Source organism: Phaethon aethereus (genome assembly GCF_964289735.1).
Source record: "Phaethon aethereus genome assembly, chromosome: 10".
Lineage (NCBI taxonomy): Eukaryota > Metazoa > Chordata > Aves > Phaethontiformes > Phaethontidae > Phaethon > Phaethon aethereus.
In genome coordinates this window covers 1,728,815-1,746,118 of record NC_138586.1, presented here as the reverse complement: position 1 = coordinate 1,746,118, position 17,304 = coordinate 1,728,815, and positions in this window count along the sequence as shown.

Sequence of the window (17,304 nt, the reverse complement as noted above, 5' to 3'; positions counted from 1 at the left end):
TACAACGTTAATAATAAACTGGGTGAGGATCATTGGAGGGGACTCTATGGCGCTACACAAGATACATGTAATAGCAACATTTCTTCCTCCTCTTCCCAAAGGAAAGTTCACACACAGAAGGCAAGAAATATGAGGGAAAAAATAAGCACATTGAGATGAGGAGTAGAAGACATGGAGTAATAGATACATTTCTCAGCTAGACACTATCACCCTCACAGCTTACTCCCAAACTAATTATTATGCCACAGAGATCCATTTTGAGCAGGAATACCAAGAAATAAAGGGTGCCAACTTCTTCCGGGGAGTTTTTCTCAAGTCATAGATGGAACCATGGGCAAAGTACAGAGCAGAACTGAGCTGCTGAAGCTGGCAAGTGCTCACAGTGGAGAAACATACTGATTCAGCTTGATTTCTCAGAAATTTGAAAGTAATGGCGATTCTAACCCACCTTTATCATAGGTGCACTGTAAAGGGGGGAGATGCTGTCCAACACAGAACTCTCTCCCTCCCTGACACAGCAGGAGCTTTGCTGTTCCTTTTTGGATCCTTCAGGTCTGTGTCCACATCTCCTGCCAGAAATCTGTGTTTACTGAACCTGAGGAGATGAAGCAAAGAGAGGTATCAAAAGAAAGCAGCTAACAGAAAATTAGCCACAGAGTCGAGCTTAGCAAATAAATTTTAAGTGTGTTTGGAAAGCGGAGTAAAATCCTAAAAAAGGGTCTTATAACCACCCAGATCAATGATGAATAGGATTTAAAAAGAGGCTATTTCACCTGTTCTACAGCTTCTGTTGTTCTGTGTTGCTCTGCTTTCTTGTTTTCAAAGATGATACTTAGAAAAGTCAATTTGATCAGACTCTTTGCTAAGACAAGGTTGAGCTGCATTTCATACAATTAATCAGAGCTGTAACCAGCTGGAATGCTTTAAAAAAAATAAAACTCCACTGCATTAGCGTAAGAAAACCCAAACAGCACTGCATTAGCTCCATCACAGCATTCACTTCATAATAAGGAATAGCACGGCTGTTGTGGTAACTGGAGGCAGAACAATGAAAGACACAACTGGAAAGATACAGCTGGATTTTCCAGGTACCAGGAAAAGTACTTTTAAAATATGAGGTGGAGTCATCAGTAACTCCGGCTTCTGACAGAGTTGTTGTGTTGAAATGGAAGAAGAAGGACGTGTCACTGCAGTGCAGCATGTTCCCTTGAAGAGCTGCAGCATCTCAGCTGAGCAAAATGCATTCCTGAAGGCCTCTCCTTTATAGTGTTGGTTGTAAATACATCCATACGGCTGACAGCAGTGCCATTTGCTGCCGAGGTACTTCAGATGTGTACTCAGCCAGGCAGAGCCCCACCAAACATTAGTACGTTGCTTCGCACTGGTGTACTCTGTAGGCACGTCCAAAGAGATCAGCCCTGCACCGGTTCGAAGAGTGGCTTCAGTGAATATTTTTCTTGGACAGAGGCTTTTGAATATCCTCCACTGGATCGCGAGGGGCACTCAGTGTGTTAAAACCCCATTAAGATGAAGAAAACTGACAGAGAACAGTCAACGTCTTGTACAAGGCCACCGAGACAATGTCACAGCCTTAACTGAACTTTTAAGTACAGCTGACAGCACCTTCAGACTACAGATTTTTTTCTGTCATTTTAAGTCACGTTTAGTACAGAAATCCCCCTGTACTACAGGAACCTGTAATTCTTTTGATCTTGCTCTGAATTTCTTACGTTGACATTGATTCTGCCACTCATATGGAGGCTGCCATCAGGCTCGCTTTCAGTGGTGCTACCCCCAGACACCGAATTGGTCAGGTTACTGGTAGGCTTTGTACTGATAAAAGAGAGGCTTTCTAAAATTATTCTGCAATCTCGAGAACAGTTTGAAGATCTTCAGTTTGCAGGGAAAGGTAAGCTAAACTGTAAGTATGGTGTGTCCCACACTAACCAATTCCTGTAATCTCATTTTTATTAGTCACTCACCATTTAGGTAGAGTTTACCAGGCAGTTAAAGACTACCACAATAAATCCCTATCAACAAAACAGTGAAATATTGTGTAATGGAGATGAAAATTACATTTTGTCTGGAAAACATTTGAGAAAAAAACAATTTGTTGTGCCATTTTTACTGAGTGAAGGATGGGAGGGGACGTTACTAGACACCCACACTGCTAAGGTCCTGGAATATGAGTGCTGAAGGGGCTGTTGAAAAGGGAGCATCGTTCACAAGAGTTTATGAAGAGAATGGTGCCAAAAATACATTGAGATGGTGGGTTTAGATAGAATTCATTAACCAGTTCCCATTAGTATGCATGCAGTCCTGCCCAGATGCTGGATTCTGTCATTTTGTAAGCAGACAGCATAATGTATGTGTGTGGCCAAGTCCATTTCTGGTGCGCTGATGCTAAGGTCAGTTGAATGACACCAGGCATGAATTTGGCCTTCAGAGCTTGTTTTTCTCACTTTAATGATACTCAAGAAATAGCTGTCTCAAGAAATAGCCTTAAGGAGCACAGATTTTGCCCATATCTTAGAATTTTGACTGTCACAAGTAGATTCTGAAGTATCTTCCCAGAGAAGAAAAATTTAAAAGTAGCTTAATTCAGTGAATATGAGGCTGCTGAGAAGCATGAAAGCAGAACTGGATATGGGCTCCTGCAAACTTTACTTTAACCCTTGGAACTGTCCTTATTCTAAAGGACCCTTCAGTGGAAATTTTTTAAAGTGAGTTTAGATATTCATGAGGTGGTGTCAGGGTCCTTATGTGATGAGTTGTAGCATCATCATAATTACAGCTTCTGCTAAGAGACCCAATACTACACAACTAATGAGTTTCCCCTGAAATTTTGGAAAATACCTCATGGAAAAATTCTGTACCATTTCTTATGCCATCTTCTGCTGACATACCCTGGACAGTGATCATCTTAGCGCCATGCATCTGGGTCAAGTGCAGTGGTTCCTAACACCTGGTTGCCAATGCCGTATTGCAGGTATGTCTTCCATGTCATAGGACACCAAGAGATCCGCTTGACAAAACACAATTAGTTCATCCCTGTACTACGAACGGAGTCGCAGGACTAGCACAATGTATGCTGCCTGTGAGGTGATACTGCTAAAGTAATTCAGAAATCTAGTCTAGCCCCTAATCTCCCCTTCAGAAGGTTTTACTCTGCAGAAGAGCTTGTGACTACAAACAGGCACCAAGCAATCTGCATGCAGGGACCATCCCTCTCCTCCGCTAAATTCAGTATAATCCAGTGGAGCAACTCAGGTGTCCCCGGTATTTTTAAGACTCCCTGGTTGTGTTGCTTTGCTTTAGATTAATGATCTGGTAGCCATGCTGTGATGGGGCTGTGGGATAGCACCTCCAACCTGCTTAGAGTCAGAAGTTTTTAGTTAATTAAAGCATCACTTGCAGAGATGGAAAATCACTAAGGAGATGTGAGGTAAGGAAATGTTGAGTGGTTTTTGTTTTTTTTTTCTTTTGCAGTTGCTGTGGCTAGGTATTTTTAATGGAAAGAAAACAAAATGTCATCATAACAATGCCGATGACATTGCCTGACACTTATGTCCACTTCCAGCAGAGTTTAGGAAACTAACTGATGAACGTATAGTTTCATCTGGTTTGTTGTTGCTCTTGAAACTGAACTTTCAATTGAATACTTTTGTAACAAATAGTTCATACACTGAAGTTTTTTCTCTTTTCTAGTGAATAGCTAGGATGAGATTGGGATGTTTCTCAGATGCATTGTTTTTTTCAAAAGTATTCTACAAGATTCTTCTTGCTAATTGTCTTGCAATTTGAGCTGCACTTCTTGATTTTTAATGGTGTTATCATTAAGTGGCGCTGTTTCTACCCCCTGAATAGAAACAGTGTCACTGAACATCACGAGGCATGCTCAAATAAAAATTTACTTGCTGCCTGAACTTGAGAAAACTGATACAAATCTGACTTTTGCCAGGTTACTGAGAACTCACTTGCATGAACATTCATGGAATGGGACTGTGAGAGAAGTCTGAACATGGCCAAAGCAGGTGTGTTTACAGTCTCAAACAAATCTCCGTAGATAATGTTTTGCACTATGTGTCTATCTCTATGTGTTTGTGAAGAATAAAGCCCCTCAGCCTTCAAACATCACAGATCCTGGGCTTTCCTAAGGACACGAAGCTATTCTCCCTCGCCCTGCTGTCAAATGGAAAAGTTGTTTCCTGGAACTTTTTTTTAACAGCTTCCATTGCACACAGGGCTCCCGGTTGGATTAAAGCTCTGCATGAATGAATTGATGACCGAGACCTGGGAATGGCTGTGTTCCCCTTGGCATTGCACTAGCTTAGCTGAGGGCTGGATTTGGCGGTCTCTCTTGCTACATCTGGAAAGAGGTAGGGGCACTGAGACCTCTTACACAATAGAAAACAAGAGATCACACTGAATTAGATCCAAAGCAGAGCAGGTACTTTATAAGGATCTGATGGGTACTCTTCCTCTAATGTAAGACATGATCTAACAAAATGCCAGTGACCTAGTGCATTAAAATATGCATGGCAGAGAGACTGAATGGAATACTCTTTGCCATACTAACATGTGTCAGGGTCTTAAAGTCTTTGTTCCAGCAGACAAAGCTTTGACCCAGTCAAGCTTGTTAGCAGTGGCAAATTTATTCCTAACTATTTTTATTTGATGAAATGGAGTTGTTCTTTTTTCGAGACAGGACTCAATCCATAGTGACAAAGCGTGGATTATCTGCCTCTCAGCAAGCTATTGAAACCTATCGGAGTGAATTCGGATGTGGGTTTAGGAAAGCTATTGAAAACATGCCAAGAACTGTATAATACAGGGAAGGACAGCAGACATGGTACTTAAATGCAGTATGATATTAGGATGTTAGTAGCATCTGGAGAACTGTGATGGTGTTTGGCAAATGATAGAAAGGGATGTAATTCAGGACTGGAGCCAAACTCAGGCTTTACTTGGCTGCAGACAGAATCTCCTCTGGGGTTTTCCCCTGCCATACTTAGAAATTTATTTTTTTTCCCATTTGTAATGAAGCTCAAATTTCAGTATCTATGCATGCAGTATGTATGCAGTATCTTTTTAGTGAGAAATTACCTAGACCTTTTCCTGAGGCCCAGCTTTTATTCAATGGTAAACAGAAGGGCTTTTGGAGATAGCTTCTTGTTAGAGATCAAATTAAGGAGGGATGTCCCAAGGGTTTGCAGTGGAAAAAATACTTTAGGATTCTTCTATGCTGTCTCTCCAAGAGCCTCCTTCTGTATGTTGTGTATATCTGTGGATTTGACTCTTTTAATTACAGTTCTAATCATCTTACTCATGCTTCATTTCCCACTGTAAATAAAAGGAATTTTAGGCTGCACTTCGCTTTTTTCTTCCAAGTGGCTGCATAAATTTGCCATTTTGAAAAAAGTGACTGATTATTTTATTCTGAAATCATGTGCTCATCTAGTCAATATGACTGAGTTGAGTCATGCCGTTGTCAGGAAAGCACCCTAGGGAACAAAGATGAACAACTGCAGGTTATTTCTCACCAGCGGTGTGTGGAGTGCTTAAACTCGCTGAGTGATAGCAAATGACAGCAAGATGACTTTGTACTTATACCATTCGAAGTATAATATAGTCTGGTGAGATCTTTGGTGGTTTTATGTATAGGGACAATGTCAAACTTTGAGGGAAGGAAAAGTGAATGTATATGTCTCTAAGGTCAGCCAACTCATACTTCTTCAGTGGGGCTCCCTGATCTTTCCAAAATCAGTTTCCCGTGAGCCATGTTTGCCTGTTCCAGTGTGCACTGGTTCTAAGTTGCAATGTGCTTTGTTAGGTTACAGTTCCAAGGAAAGTTATCCCAGAACTTCGCTGGGATGACGTGAACTTCTCTGTTCACTGCTGACAAGGTTAAAATGGCTTCCAGAAATAAGCTGGAAAAATTACTGGAGAAGGGTGAAGGGGTAGGGAGGGAAATAACGATCTTAGCAACAGTTTCCCCAGGGCTAGGCATGACAATGGCTCCAATCCTCTCTCCACTCTGCTGTCCTTTGCCTAGATCTGCCTGAGAACTTTCAAACACCAGTACCAGCCGATGTAGGGTAGTCCAGCACAGCAGGAATCCTCACATTCATCCATACCAGTTACCACCACACTGGTTTCCTGTGGCCTGGCCACATGTTCCAATAGTCCCAGCCCCGTGTGGACTTGGATTGGCTGATTTTATTCTTGTGCACCCCACACCCACAGGAACCCTTAAGGCCAAGCACATTGCTCTGTAATGTGTTCTGTTCAGGTCTGTCTTCTTGTTGTTGCAGAAAGCAATCTTAATTTTGGGGCTGGTGCAGGGAATGCTCTCTTCAAAGTCATCTCTTTAACTTAGGTGTCACAAGATTACTTCAACTGAAGAGCAATGGAAGAAGCGGTGTATCCATCCCGTTCATCTCTTGGTCAGCCTGTTGGACAATACTGGCCAATGACGAAGTCCTGACTAGTGCTGACTAACATCTGTTAAAGCTGGTATGTGGGTAGATGAAGCATGAATGTTTCTCTGCAGTGAACTGGAAAAATAATATGTGGTTGTCTAATAAAGTACTTCAAGGACAGTCTAAAAGCAAACTGGACAGAGGGCAATTTGTCCAGCAACGCTTTGTGCTCTTAGCTACCACAAAGTCCATAGTGTGAAGAAGCACAGGCCTCTTTCATGCCCTTGGACAAAAAACCCATGTGAGGTGAAGGAAACAGCAGCCAGCTGGCTCACACTTGCAGTGTCACTGGAAACTGTAGAACAGACAGCATTTATCAGATATAGGTCTGTACTGTTATTTGCAATCCTATCACGCTTGCTAATCCGCTGCTGGTCTGGCACTATTGTCCTCAACTGAAGATGACAAATCCATTTGAAAAGCCCATTGCATCACCATCCACAAGCAGAACCTTGTTGCCCCTAGAGAACATCATTCCAGTTCAGAAGAACTGGTTTACACTTATTGTCAGAAAACAAACACTTAACTAACTGTTGTTCCAACAACTCCCATTTCTCACTTTTCCCACACTTTCTCTTTAGTATGAAATGTCAGAAGGGAAACACAACAGATGCCCAGATAGTTCCACTTAGGGAACTTTGGCACATGTGTCCCGCTATTTTCCATGTCCTTACTGACTGAGCCAACCTTTTTTGAACGGGGAGGAGTGCTGGTAACTTCCTATGGTAAAAGCTTTGGAAGAGTTAGGTGGATGCTCACATCAGCGATTACTATGTTAGCAGAGGGATAAATGTGTAAGATACCTGCCTAGGCAAATAGATAAGAATATGGAGAAAGAGTCACAAAAGAAAGTCCTCAAGGTTTTTTTTTAATCTCAATAAGATACATAACAGAAAATTTAGCCTTGACACTTAAAGGTAGAATTCTTCTTCTTTACACTTAATATAATCTGTGCAGCTACTACCTTGTCATGCTAATGAGACCATATGCCTTCTAGAAGGAGATGGAAACTACAATGTAGTCTATATCAACAAAATATGGCTGGTGTAGAACTTAATTAGCCTTGACAGACCAGCAGCATGTACCTGACCCAGCACTGCAAAACAAATTCTTTCCAGTTTGTTTTCAGTAGAAATCTTTCCTCTTTCTTTTTTCTATCTTCTGCTGAACCCAAGCTAGATACTTTAAAGGCCTCAGGAATTCAGTTGCTCATCAGCAGAGCAAGCCTAGATCTAGAGCTCATATTTAATCTTCCTGGACCATCTTAGCTTAGTCAACTCTCTACAGGGTTTAAATGAAAAACTAAAAGATGCAGCAAAGCAGAAAAAAAATGACCTTTCAGCCCATGGGTGAAGATTTTAACTGAAGAACAAAACAAAGTTGAGGAAAGAATCAATAAGGTTTCTTTTCATACGGACAAAAAGCAGTTTTTTATTTTGTCCAGATTTCAGGATCTGTATAATAAAGCTAGTCTGTAACATTTGTTTCACTTAACACTTCAAAAGCAAAGAGCTTCCCCTAAGACAGTCCACTGATGAGTTATTCCTGGCACGCTACAGGGTACACCGTGCAACGTGAATTATGCCACACACATCTTTAGTGATGTAGCTCAGGAGCCTCAGAGGAAAGGAATATGATCGTTTTGGAAACAAAACTGTTCTGAGTGAAGAAAAAAAATCATAAACCTTAAATCCTCTTATTAAGATGTTCAAATTTGTATGTGAGGCTGATGTTCCTTTCTTTCTTCAGCAACCCTCCTTTCACAAGATGGTGCACGTACAAAACAGAGAACTAATCATTTTGAACCTTAGCTGTGGATTTCTCATCTTTCTACTCTTTATTCACAAAACACATAATTACTTCCCTCATAAATACTTCAATGCTCAGTACATCTCGGATGCTAGACAGAATCTACCCCTTTGTGGCTTTGGGAGCTATTTTGAAATTACCTGTTCCTAAGAAACACCCTTGCAGGGAGAACTTAATGTTTCTCATTCCACCAAGAAATTCAGTCCAGTGAGAAATGCTTTGGTAACATTTATAATTTGCTACCAATCATTCTGTATTTTGTAACATTAAACAAAATACTTTACTGAACAAAAGTTTTAGTCTGCTCAGGCTATGTGTGTACAGGATTGCAAAAGAGATTCCAAATGATCTTCCTTCCTACAATTTCTCCAGCAGTGGTTGTGCAATCTTATGGAAACAGCACAGCATGGGAATAAATAAATCAGTGTAAGAATTTATACTGAGCTCTCATTAAACTGTAGATATTTGCCCAGCCAAGATTTTATTTGATCTTTTTTTTTTTTCCCGAATGGAAGCCTAAAGTTTTTCTTTTGCCTACCTAAATGCTGACCTAGTATAATCTTAAGAAAATAAATTATTTATATAATTTATATTTCAAGGTGTCACTCCTTTCATTGAGAGTCCGTGAATGAAACTGTGCTGATGTCATTTAGACTTTTATTACCACTTCTCCTGTTGACACTATCGATCTGGGAAATTTTTAAGTCCTTTCTCCCTTTTTAAGTTTTTTTTTAATTCTCAGAAAAGTTTCTGTAGCGGGCTATATTGCTTTTCTTCTAGGCAGCTTTCTGAGTTAGTTATAACCTCTTAAGGAAATAAAAGAGTTCAGTAACCAAAGTAACCAGAGTTACCTTAGTTTATCCTATTTAATCTGTTAGTCATGCTTCCATCTCCAGTTCTGCCATGGTGAAGATACTGCGTAACAGCACACGGGCAGACTTCTGTCTCCAGATGACAGCCACACATATCCACTGACGTACACTGGAGGCACTGCCCTGCCTTGAAGGCAGACATGCATCGTCTTTGTGTTCCTTCTCACCCGTGTTTCAGGACACATGGATCCCCTGATAGGAAGCTTGGGACTGAGCTGGATCCCACAGTGTGTCTGCAGCCACTCGCCACAGATGCAGCTTTCAGAAGTATGCCACTGGGAGCACAGAAATGAGCACACTGGGCACACCGGGCCTGGATGAATCTTAATTAATCCCATGCACAAAGCTGGTGGCACAGGCTCTGATGGCAATTAGCCTGCCTGTGGCATCTCCCAGAGATGAAAACTCCAAGCTTCTCAACTTCCAGGCTCTCCGCAGGCTCAGCCAGACCATCCTGTATTTTTTCCACCTTGATCACATTTTCAAGATCTTTGGCTTTACTTTTAGGGTAGCAAACAAAAATGAAATTTGAGATGTTAATGTTAATCACATGCCTCCAGCATCTGGAGCACTAGGTGTGTAGTCTCTGTAAGTTCAGGTGACCTTGGTGGCACTTAGTGCACGGTCTGGCTGCTGCCACACAGCCATAATGAAAAGGTGATCATGTTATCCCAGTGGCCACAGCCACCTCCACCCACTTCTCCTTCACCCCCCAGTTTGGGCAGGTGTGACATAGCCCCCTCGGCTGCCACGCCTGGCTGTGTCCCTCCCATGCCGAGGGACATCATGTCAGCATCTGACTTTCTGAATTCTGTTCTGTTTCCTGTTAATTTACTGAGTGTGTAAGGCATTCAGTCTCTGTATCAGTTATTCTGCTTGTGAAATAGGATAATAGGGAAAAAAAAAAGTTGGAAGGCACCTCTGGAGGTCATCTAGTCCAACCTCCTGCTCAAGAGAAGACTAACCAGTTAAGGTAAGTATAATAATTACCTACATTAGGAAGCCTGGAGAGATGCAAGAGGAAGGAAAGTTTACATAAGATTAGCCTTGTTATTGAACCTCAGAATCCAAAAGCTGATACTCCCTTCAGTAATTCTATTATTTCCATTAGTGTGAATAATTTCTTACTCTCCTTGTACTCTATTATATCTTTATTTTCTAATATGCACATTTGTGGATTTTATTTGTTGATTGCTTTTGGCTATAAGACCTCAAACCAGAGCAATTTAAAGATAGAGAGGAAGAACATCAGTTCTTAGAAAAAGGATACAGCAATACATCAATGTGTTACAGTGACAGTTTAATATGCATGATCAGCATGAAGCTGAGCTGCCATCCTTTCTGTAAGGCCATTAGCTTTGCTTCCACAGAGAGTATCAGGTTGGACAACAACTGGGTTTACCAATAACTAAGATTATATTGCAATTTGGAAGTCAATAAACATAGCTGTCATCTCGGCTGCTGATGTTCCAACAACCAGCAATTTTTCTCACTGTGCTGAGAAAAACTTCATCTGTCATACTTGGGATTACTAGCAGAGCACTAGACAACATGCCATAGGAAACAATTGTGTAGAAGGATGTTCTACCAGATATCTTTTGCTTGAAGTTAGTTGTTTTTTATTATGATTTTCTTTTCTTGAACACTCTCTCCTCTGCTGTGGCCAAGGAAGGATGTACATAGAGGGTCAGCTTCCTGATCCTGGGCTGGCAACATCTCCGGAGGCTGCTAGAGTTATTTCAGGCTACCAATGGTTCCTGGAGTTATTTCAGTTACCCGCAAGGGTTGGCAGCCCCCAGAGAAGTGCCAGCCGTACACCAACAGCTGGAGGTAGAACAGGAGCCACTCTATCGGCTCTAAAATGGATGGGATGTCTTTCTGCTTCTTGCTCTTCTGACTTCAGGGTCATATGGAGAGAATAAAGCAAATTATTGAGGTCCACCCTGAGTTTCCAACTGTGAGACAGATGATCGATTGTATGCTTCAATTAGTAAAACTAAAAGCCTCAAGTTCAGTTTAACCGCCTGAATTGAAAGGGAAACTGGCAGAGTGGAGGTTTTATATGCATGCTGCTTGTGTCAGAAATGCCATCAGTGTTTTTAGTGATGTGTTCAGAACATGCTCTGTGTCAGAGGCAGAGTACAGGCTGCCCCCACACAGTTCTGCAAACTCAACCCTGACTTGCAACAGCCCTTATTTCAGTCTCAAGGCTCAACAGTGCACTGCACAGTGTGCAACAGCACTCCTGACCTAACATGTCATCAGTCCTTACTGGCAATATCCTCTTCTGGGGAGTGTGCCAATCACAACAAGTTGTTCCATTCGGTAACACTTCTGCATTTGGGAAAATGTCACCCAGCTGAGATTTAAAAATTAAGTCAGATATAACATATGCCTTGCTTGAGCAGCTGAAGGCTGGTTCTTTAGTCTTACAATTCCACTTGTCTCTGCCATGTCTTCCTGTTCCTGTCCCATCAGATTGTCTTTGCAGCAGGTTATTTCTGCCTAATGTTACAGCAGATCTCAGGAATTTCTTACAATACCAAAGTGGAACTTCACTGTGAAAAGTGACTCTGTAAAATAAACAGACAAATAAAATCTCATCCTTGAGTTCTGTCTTCGTGAAGAGTCAGTAAATCCATATGACACATGCTTTGGTAACAAGTCAAGGGATGGACTCACCCCATGGCTATTTCTGCACACTCAGCCCAGACACTAATAATTAATTAAGATATACAGACCAAACAGTGCCCTTTATTTCAAACGTGCCACCTTGATACTTTCAGTGGGGAATATGATCGATGGCTTGATCTGAAAACAAGGGAATTGCACTGCTGGTTTTGCAACTGAAATTCATGTAATACATATGTTGATATCATGCAAGACAAAACAGGCTCCAGCTTGGTGTTGCCTAGCTTTGCTCTTTCTAGATGGTTAACAGAGGAAAAAGGTAGTAAAATTTGCCATTGCTGCTAATGGGATAGGTGAATACATATGGCAAATGGAAAAAAAGTGGACTATTTTTATCTTCTCTGTCAAAGAAATAAAAGATTTTAGGCCAAACCTTCAGCTGATGATTAATCAAGTTGAAGAGTTTTATTTCAGGTGAGGAACTGGCTCTTTCAATTTTCCCTTGGTTGGAACAGGGGAATTCGAAAAAGGCTTCAGAAGACTCTTAAAGGTAACCCTTGGTTAAGAATACAAAGAGATGCTTTAGTGTGACCATGAGCTACCAGCAAGGTGTGGATTCTGAAATACCCCTGAGTCGACCACGTTCCTTCTCACCATCTTGCAGCATGGGTGCAGCCCATGTCTGGAACAGAAAATGGGGCTGTTTCTCTCAAATCACCTCCATGCCTGTGCTGGGGCTTTGTGGCCACTTCTACTGAAATCACTCAACATACAATCTCTCTCCTTCCAAGGAGGGAGCTAAAAGTAAATGCAAATTTGGTCAGCTGTGTGTATTCCACTCTTCCTTAAGATACTCTGGGAGTACAGGGGTCTCTGCAATCATGCAAAGGGCGGCCAAGGCCAGTGGTTTCTCGGTCACCAGCACCCTCTGGTGGAAGAGAACACAGGGAGGATTTTATTGCTTAGACAGAAGATCAGAGTTGTATTCTTTGAGAGAAGAGGTGAATCTTTTCACGCTTCTGCCATGTTGTCGCTGGTCTGTCCACTGAAGTGCCAAGCCACCTGTGCTATTTACCTTGCTGTTGTGCTGGGTTGTGTCTTGGGAGAGATAAAGATGCTTACTAGTCCTGTAAACCAATCAGGTCTAGTATCTCCTCAGAGTGTGCAAAAGCCTTATCAGTTATGGCAGCAATCGATGCACACTCATTCAGGGTGAAAACAGACATGTGCTTCAGAGAGTTCTTCCGCAAGGCTTAATGTTCAAGAAAGCTACACCAATCTCTAGCTTTGGCTGCTGGCTCCTGGAGAAGGAGATTTCCATCACGAAGGACTGCTGGCTACATTCCTTCCCCTCCCTGGCAGCAATTCATTTGTCATGATCCCCAACCCCAAGAAGAGAGCTCTGCAGAGAACTCTGTGCAGGTCTCCATGTTTCCCTTCTTCCTCTGTTGTGTGGTGAAACCCTACCAATAGTATTGTCATTCAGAGGAGCACGTTGTGGGCAATCAGGAGTTGGGAGCAGGGACAGGGTGTGGGACTGGCCCTGGCCAAGTGCTAAAATTCCCCTACGAGCAGCTTGCAAGGCTTCAATGACAAGTAGTTTTCAGAGTTGGGGGGCAACTGGAGGTTAAACAGTAGAAGGCACCAAAGAGATACTCAGCCAAGCACGTCACCAGCTCAAGCCAAAGTGACAGGTAAGGTAAGCTCTGGCTTAGTGAGCCCCCACCTTGGGAGCACACACGTGATGCATGCGGCACTTGACCAACAACTGGCAGATTATAACCCTTTGCTGACATGGCTGCTATACCTGAGGCTGTGACTGAGGTGTGATATGGGACTGGAACAGTTATGCCAGCAAAACTACAATGTGAATGAACAGATCCTGGTATTAATTAGTTCATTTGGGGCAAAAGGATCAGCAATGAGATATCTTAGCGAAAGTGGAGTTTTGTAACCTACAGCCAATTCCTAGTGCATCCTAAGAGTATTCCCTGATGTAACAGATGAGCTACTGTAGATCCGGCCTAACAGCCCGAGTTAACCCTTCAGGACAGACACCTCTCAGATGGCTGGAAAATGAAGGGCAACAGCCCAGAATATGGGTTGAACTTCAGAGCTACGCTTTAAATTGCCACCCTTTTCTTGCTCACTGATTATTTTGCATTGTATCTGAGATTGGTCGGAAAGAAGAAAAACACTTTGAGAGGAGACTAAAGTAACACATGACAGAACTGTTCAATATTTTAATGTCTGGGGGATTCAGTCCGTTATCTCTGATGCCAGCTGGGAAGAATGAAAGACTTTCCTTGGCATTAGACGAAAATTAAAACATCACTTACAAGAAGTAACGGTCAAGCTGAAAGAGGTTCAGAGGTTCACCTTGAGGTGTGGCTTTGATTAAGTATCCAGAAATAACAATGCCTCTTTAAATGATCTGAACCTCTTGGTAATGAATGCAGCAGGGAGGACACCCTGTTTCTCCAGCATTTTCTGTTGTTTGCTGGGCATAGAAGGATAGTGAAATGTGGACACTTTGCCTCCTTTTCTACTCAGAAGTTATTCAGAGAGGCTCTTATTTTAATGACCATGGAGCAGAAGTATAAAGTAGTAAAAATACTAAGTGAACTAACTTTTCTAAATTTCCAGAAAGGCTTGGGTTCTTTGAGGGCAACAGTTTGGTTTACAGTTTATCTTCTTCAATATTTCCCCTTACCTAAATTACAAAAAAAATACCCAACATTTTTACTGTAAATGCCATCGCTTGCGGTTCAGTGCACTTCCCAGCTGCCTTCCCATCCTGACCTATCTGCACTGTGCAGAACTCACTGGTTTGTGTTCACATGGGTGTTGTCAGGCAATTTTAGACCCCCAGGGCCAAATTCATCCCATATGTAACTTCAAGGGAAATGGAGAGAATGGCATCAGAAAAAGATTTGATCCCTGTCACACAGTTTTGTATCCTGTTGAGTTCTGCTTTTATTACAGTTGGCGTGGCAGAGCTGTAATTTGAAACTGAAGCAACAAAAAACATTCAGCTTCACAGGGTTTGCTCACACATTGTTCTGGGAGAAATCTGGACGAATAGTCTGGAGGTAGGGGGTCTGCAGCCCGTGCTCACAGGCATTATCTCCGGAGTCTTCCCTTGCTCCTCAAGGCACAGTTTCACAGTTTACAATCTGAGACATCCACACCAGTTATTGCAGACTACCCCTGTGCTGTGGCATGATGAATCTTGCCAGTGCAATCACACAAAAAAAATTATTAAAATGAGGGATCCTGACAGGTGGTCCCCAAATCAAAAGCCACCGAAAATAAAGCCAATTCCACAGTGAATGTAGGAGTGGCACATGGGCTGCCAGCAAATTCAAAGCAGTGATAAGCGACTGACGGTGTATAAGGTTTCTCTCAAGTGTCAGAGCAATTGCAGAACTGCCAAGCAGATCGCAACTTGTGTCTGCAGAATGTAGGAAAGTGTCAAGAGAGACAATCGCGAGAGACATCAAAGTAATTTCAAGAAAGAAACAAGCAGTAACCAGAAAGCACTATGAAGACTTATACCAAGAACTAGAAGAATGAATCTTGCAATGGTCATCTAAATCACTGCTTAATTTAATCCCCAGTACAATGCCTACAGTCTAAATAGGGACTGACCTGTTCTAGGTCAGTCATCACGTGCCTTAACTGTCTTCTGAAAATCCTTGGGTGACATGGTGTTTTTCAAAGGATTGCCTCTTTGCCGGTTTGCATATTTTCTGTGTGTCTGTCTTCCTTTCTCTAAGACTGACTAGAAATCTGGAACGTACAGGTATGGTGTCCCAAACCTCCATTGACTACAACGCCTTGCTCCTACAGAAATTTAAAAAGGAAAGTGATTTAGAAAGGTGTCTACCTTATTCCATCTTCTTTTCTTAATATAACTGTGAAGGATGTATTCCTGCATGACATTATCTGTTAATTTTCTTGTCTTTATTTTCAGTGTTTCAAGTGTTCTTAGGAGAAGCACTGCCAGACTTTCAACATATTGTTATGGTTATCACCTTGATAAATATAACCCTATTCTGTCTGCTTACCCCTCTCTTTGAGTATTCCCTGCTGACTCCTTTTCTCTTTTCTACGGAGATCAGTTTCTGTTCTTTATTTTCAGCATCTTCACAGCCTTTTCCTCAGCCAGTTTCCAAAATCTTCATGACAAGTCTTCACCCTTCCTACCATATCTCAATCATATGAAAACGTTCATAGCAGTCCAGTTCCCTGCAAATCCATAGAAAGCTTCCAGCTTGTTAAAATTTCAGTGATAAGGCTATGGGGTTTTTTTGCATTTTTCATTGTACTTTTTGAGAGAAGGTCCTTTTAACTAACTACTCATAAAGGCATGCTCTGCTGTGCTGACTCGCAATACCTCGACAGTTGTAGCTCACCAGTAAGCTGACCTCACTGCTGATCTGTAGTCCCACTGTTTCATTGTATGTCTCCTCAGTCAGAACACCTCACATGAAGACTATTAGCAACTTAGGGCAGACACTATTTCCGTATTACTTTATACAGCATCTTGCACAGTTTCCTTGACTGACAGTTAGGTAATACACACACAGAAATACAACTGAAATTGCTATTCCACAGCCTAACAGATACCCTGTCGGGACTTATTCCTGACCATGCTCTGATGAACCCAAATGCCTGGAAAGACCTTTGGTTAGGCTTATGAAGCATGATTCAAGCTGTCATGATACTTCTCAGTGACTTGACTTCAGTTCAGTATACATGCCAAGCCTCTGATAGCAGTCTTTTGTACTTAGCTAGAAAATGCCTACTGCAGAAGAACTCAACAGAAAATAATAAGAGCCCAAGGGGTCAGATATTCATCCAATTCAGAGCTGGAGATTTTAAGAGCAGGTTTTCCTGTGAGATTTACAGCATTTCAGGCTTCTAATCCTTCCAACTCTGAAGCAGCGGCATCCCAAAAAAGAAAGAAAATCTTACATCTAACTAAATAAAATAATCCAGACTCGTTTGAACTCCAAACACATTGTCATTAGAGTTGGCAATGAAAGTTTGGCTTAACTCTTTCTGTGGTTGATTCTTAGGTTCCATCTGCTACGGCAGCATTGTTCAGCACCGCCTGAGCCTGATCTTCACACAGACGGAGCTCTGACAGCTCCTGCTGACTCCCGGTGAAGCTACCAGAGCTTGTCCCCTCTTGAAAATCAGGCCTATTGTTTATGAACAATCAAGAGCATTCAGGCTGAACAACGGTTCAAAAAGCACACCTGAGTAAATCACCCTCTCAGTAAGTTCTGCCATTCTCTTTTCTAGTAACTGCTTGTAATATGTGGGTTGTCTTTTTAGGTTAGGAGGGCCATTAGACTGTCCAGCCTTTTGCTAACATCAAGAGGGGGCTCATTCCAAAGGGAAGAGCCCAGCAGGGAACACATGAACACCTAATTTCCTCCCTCAAAAGACTTGTGGTAGAAAAGTGCAGAAATGAGGCTGGCTCTTCAGGAAGGAGAAAA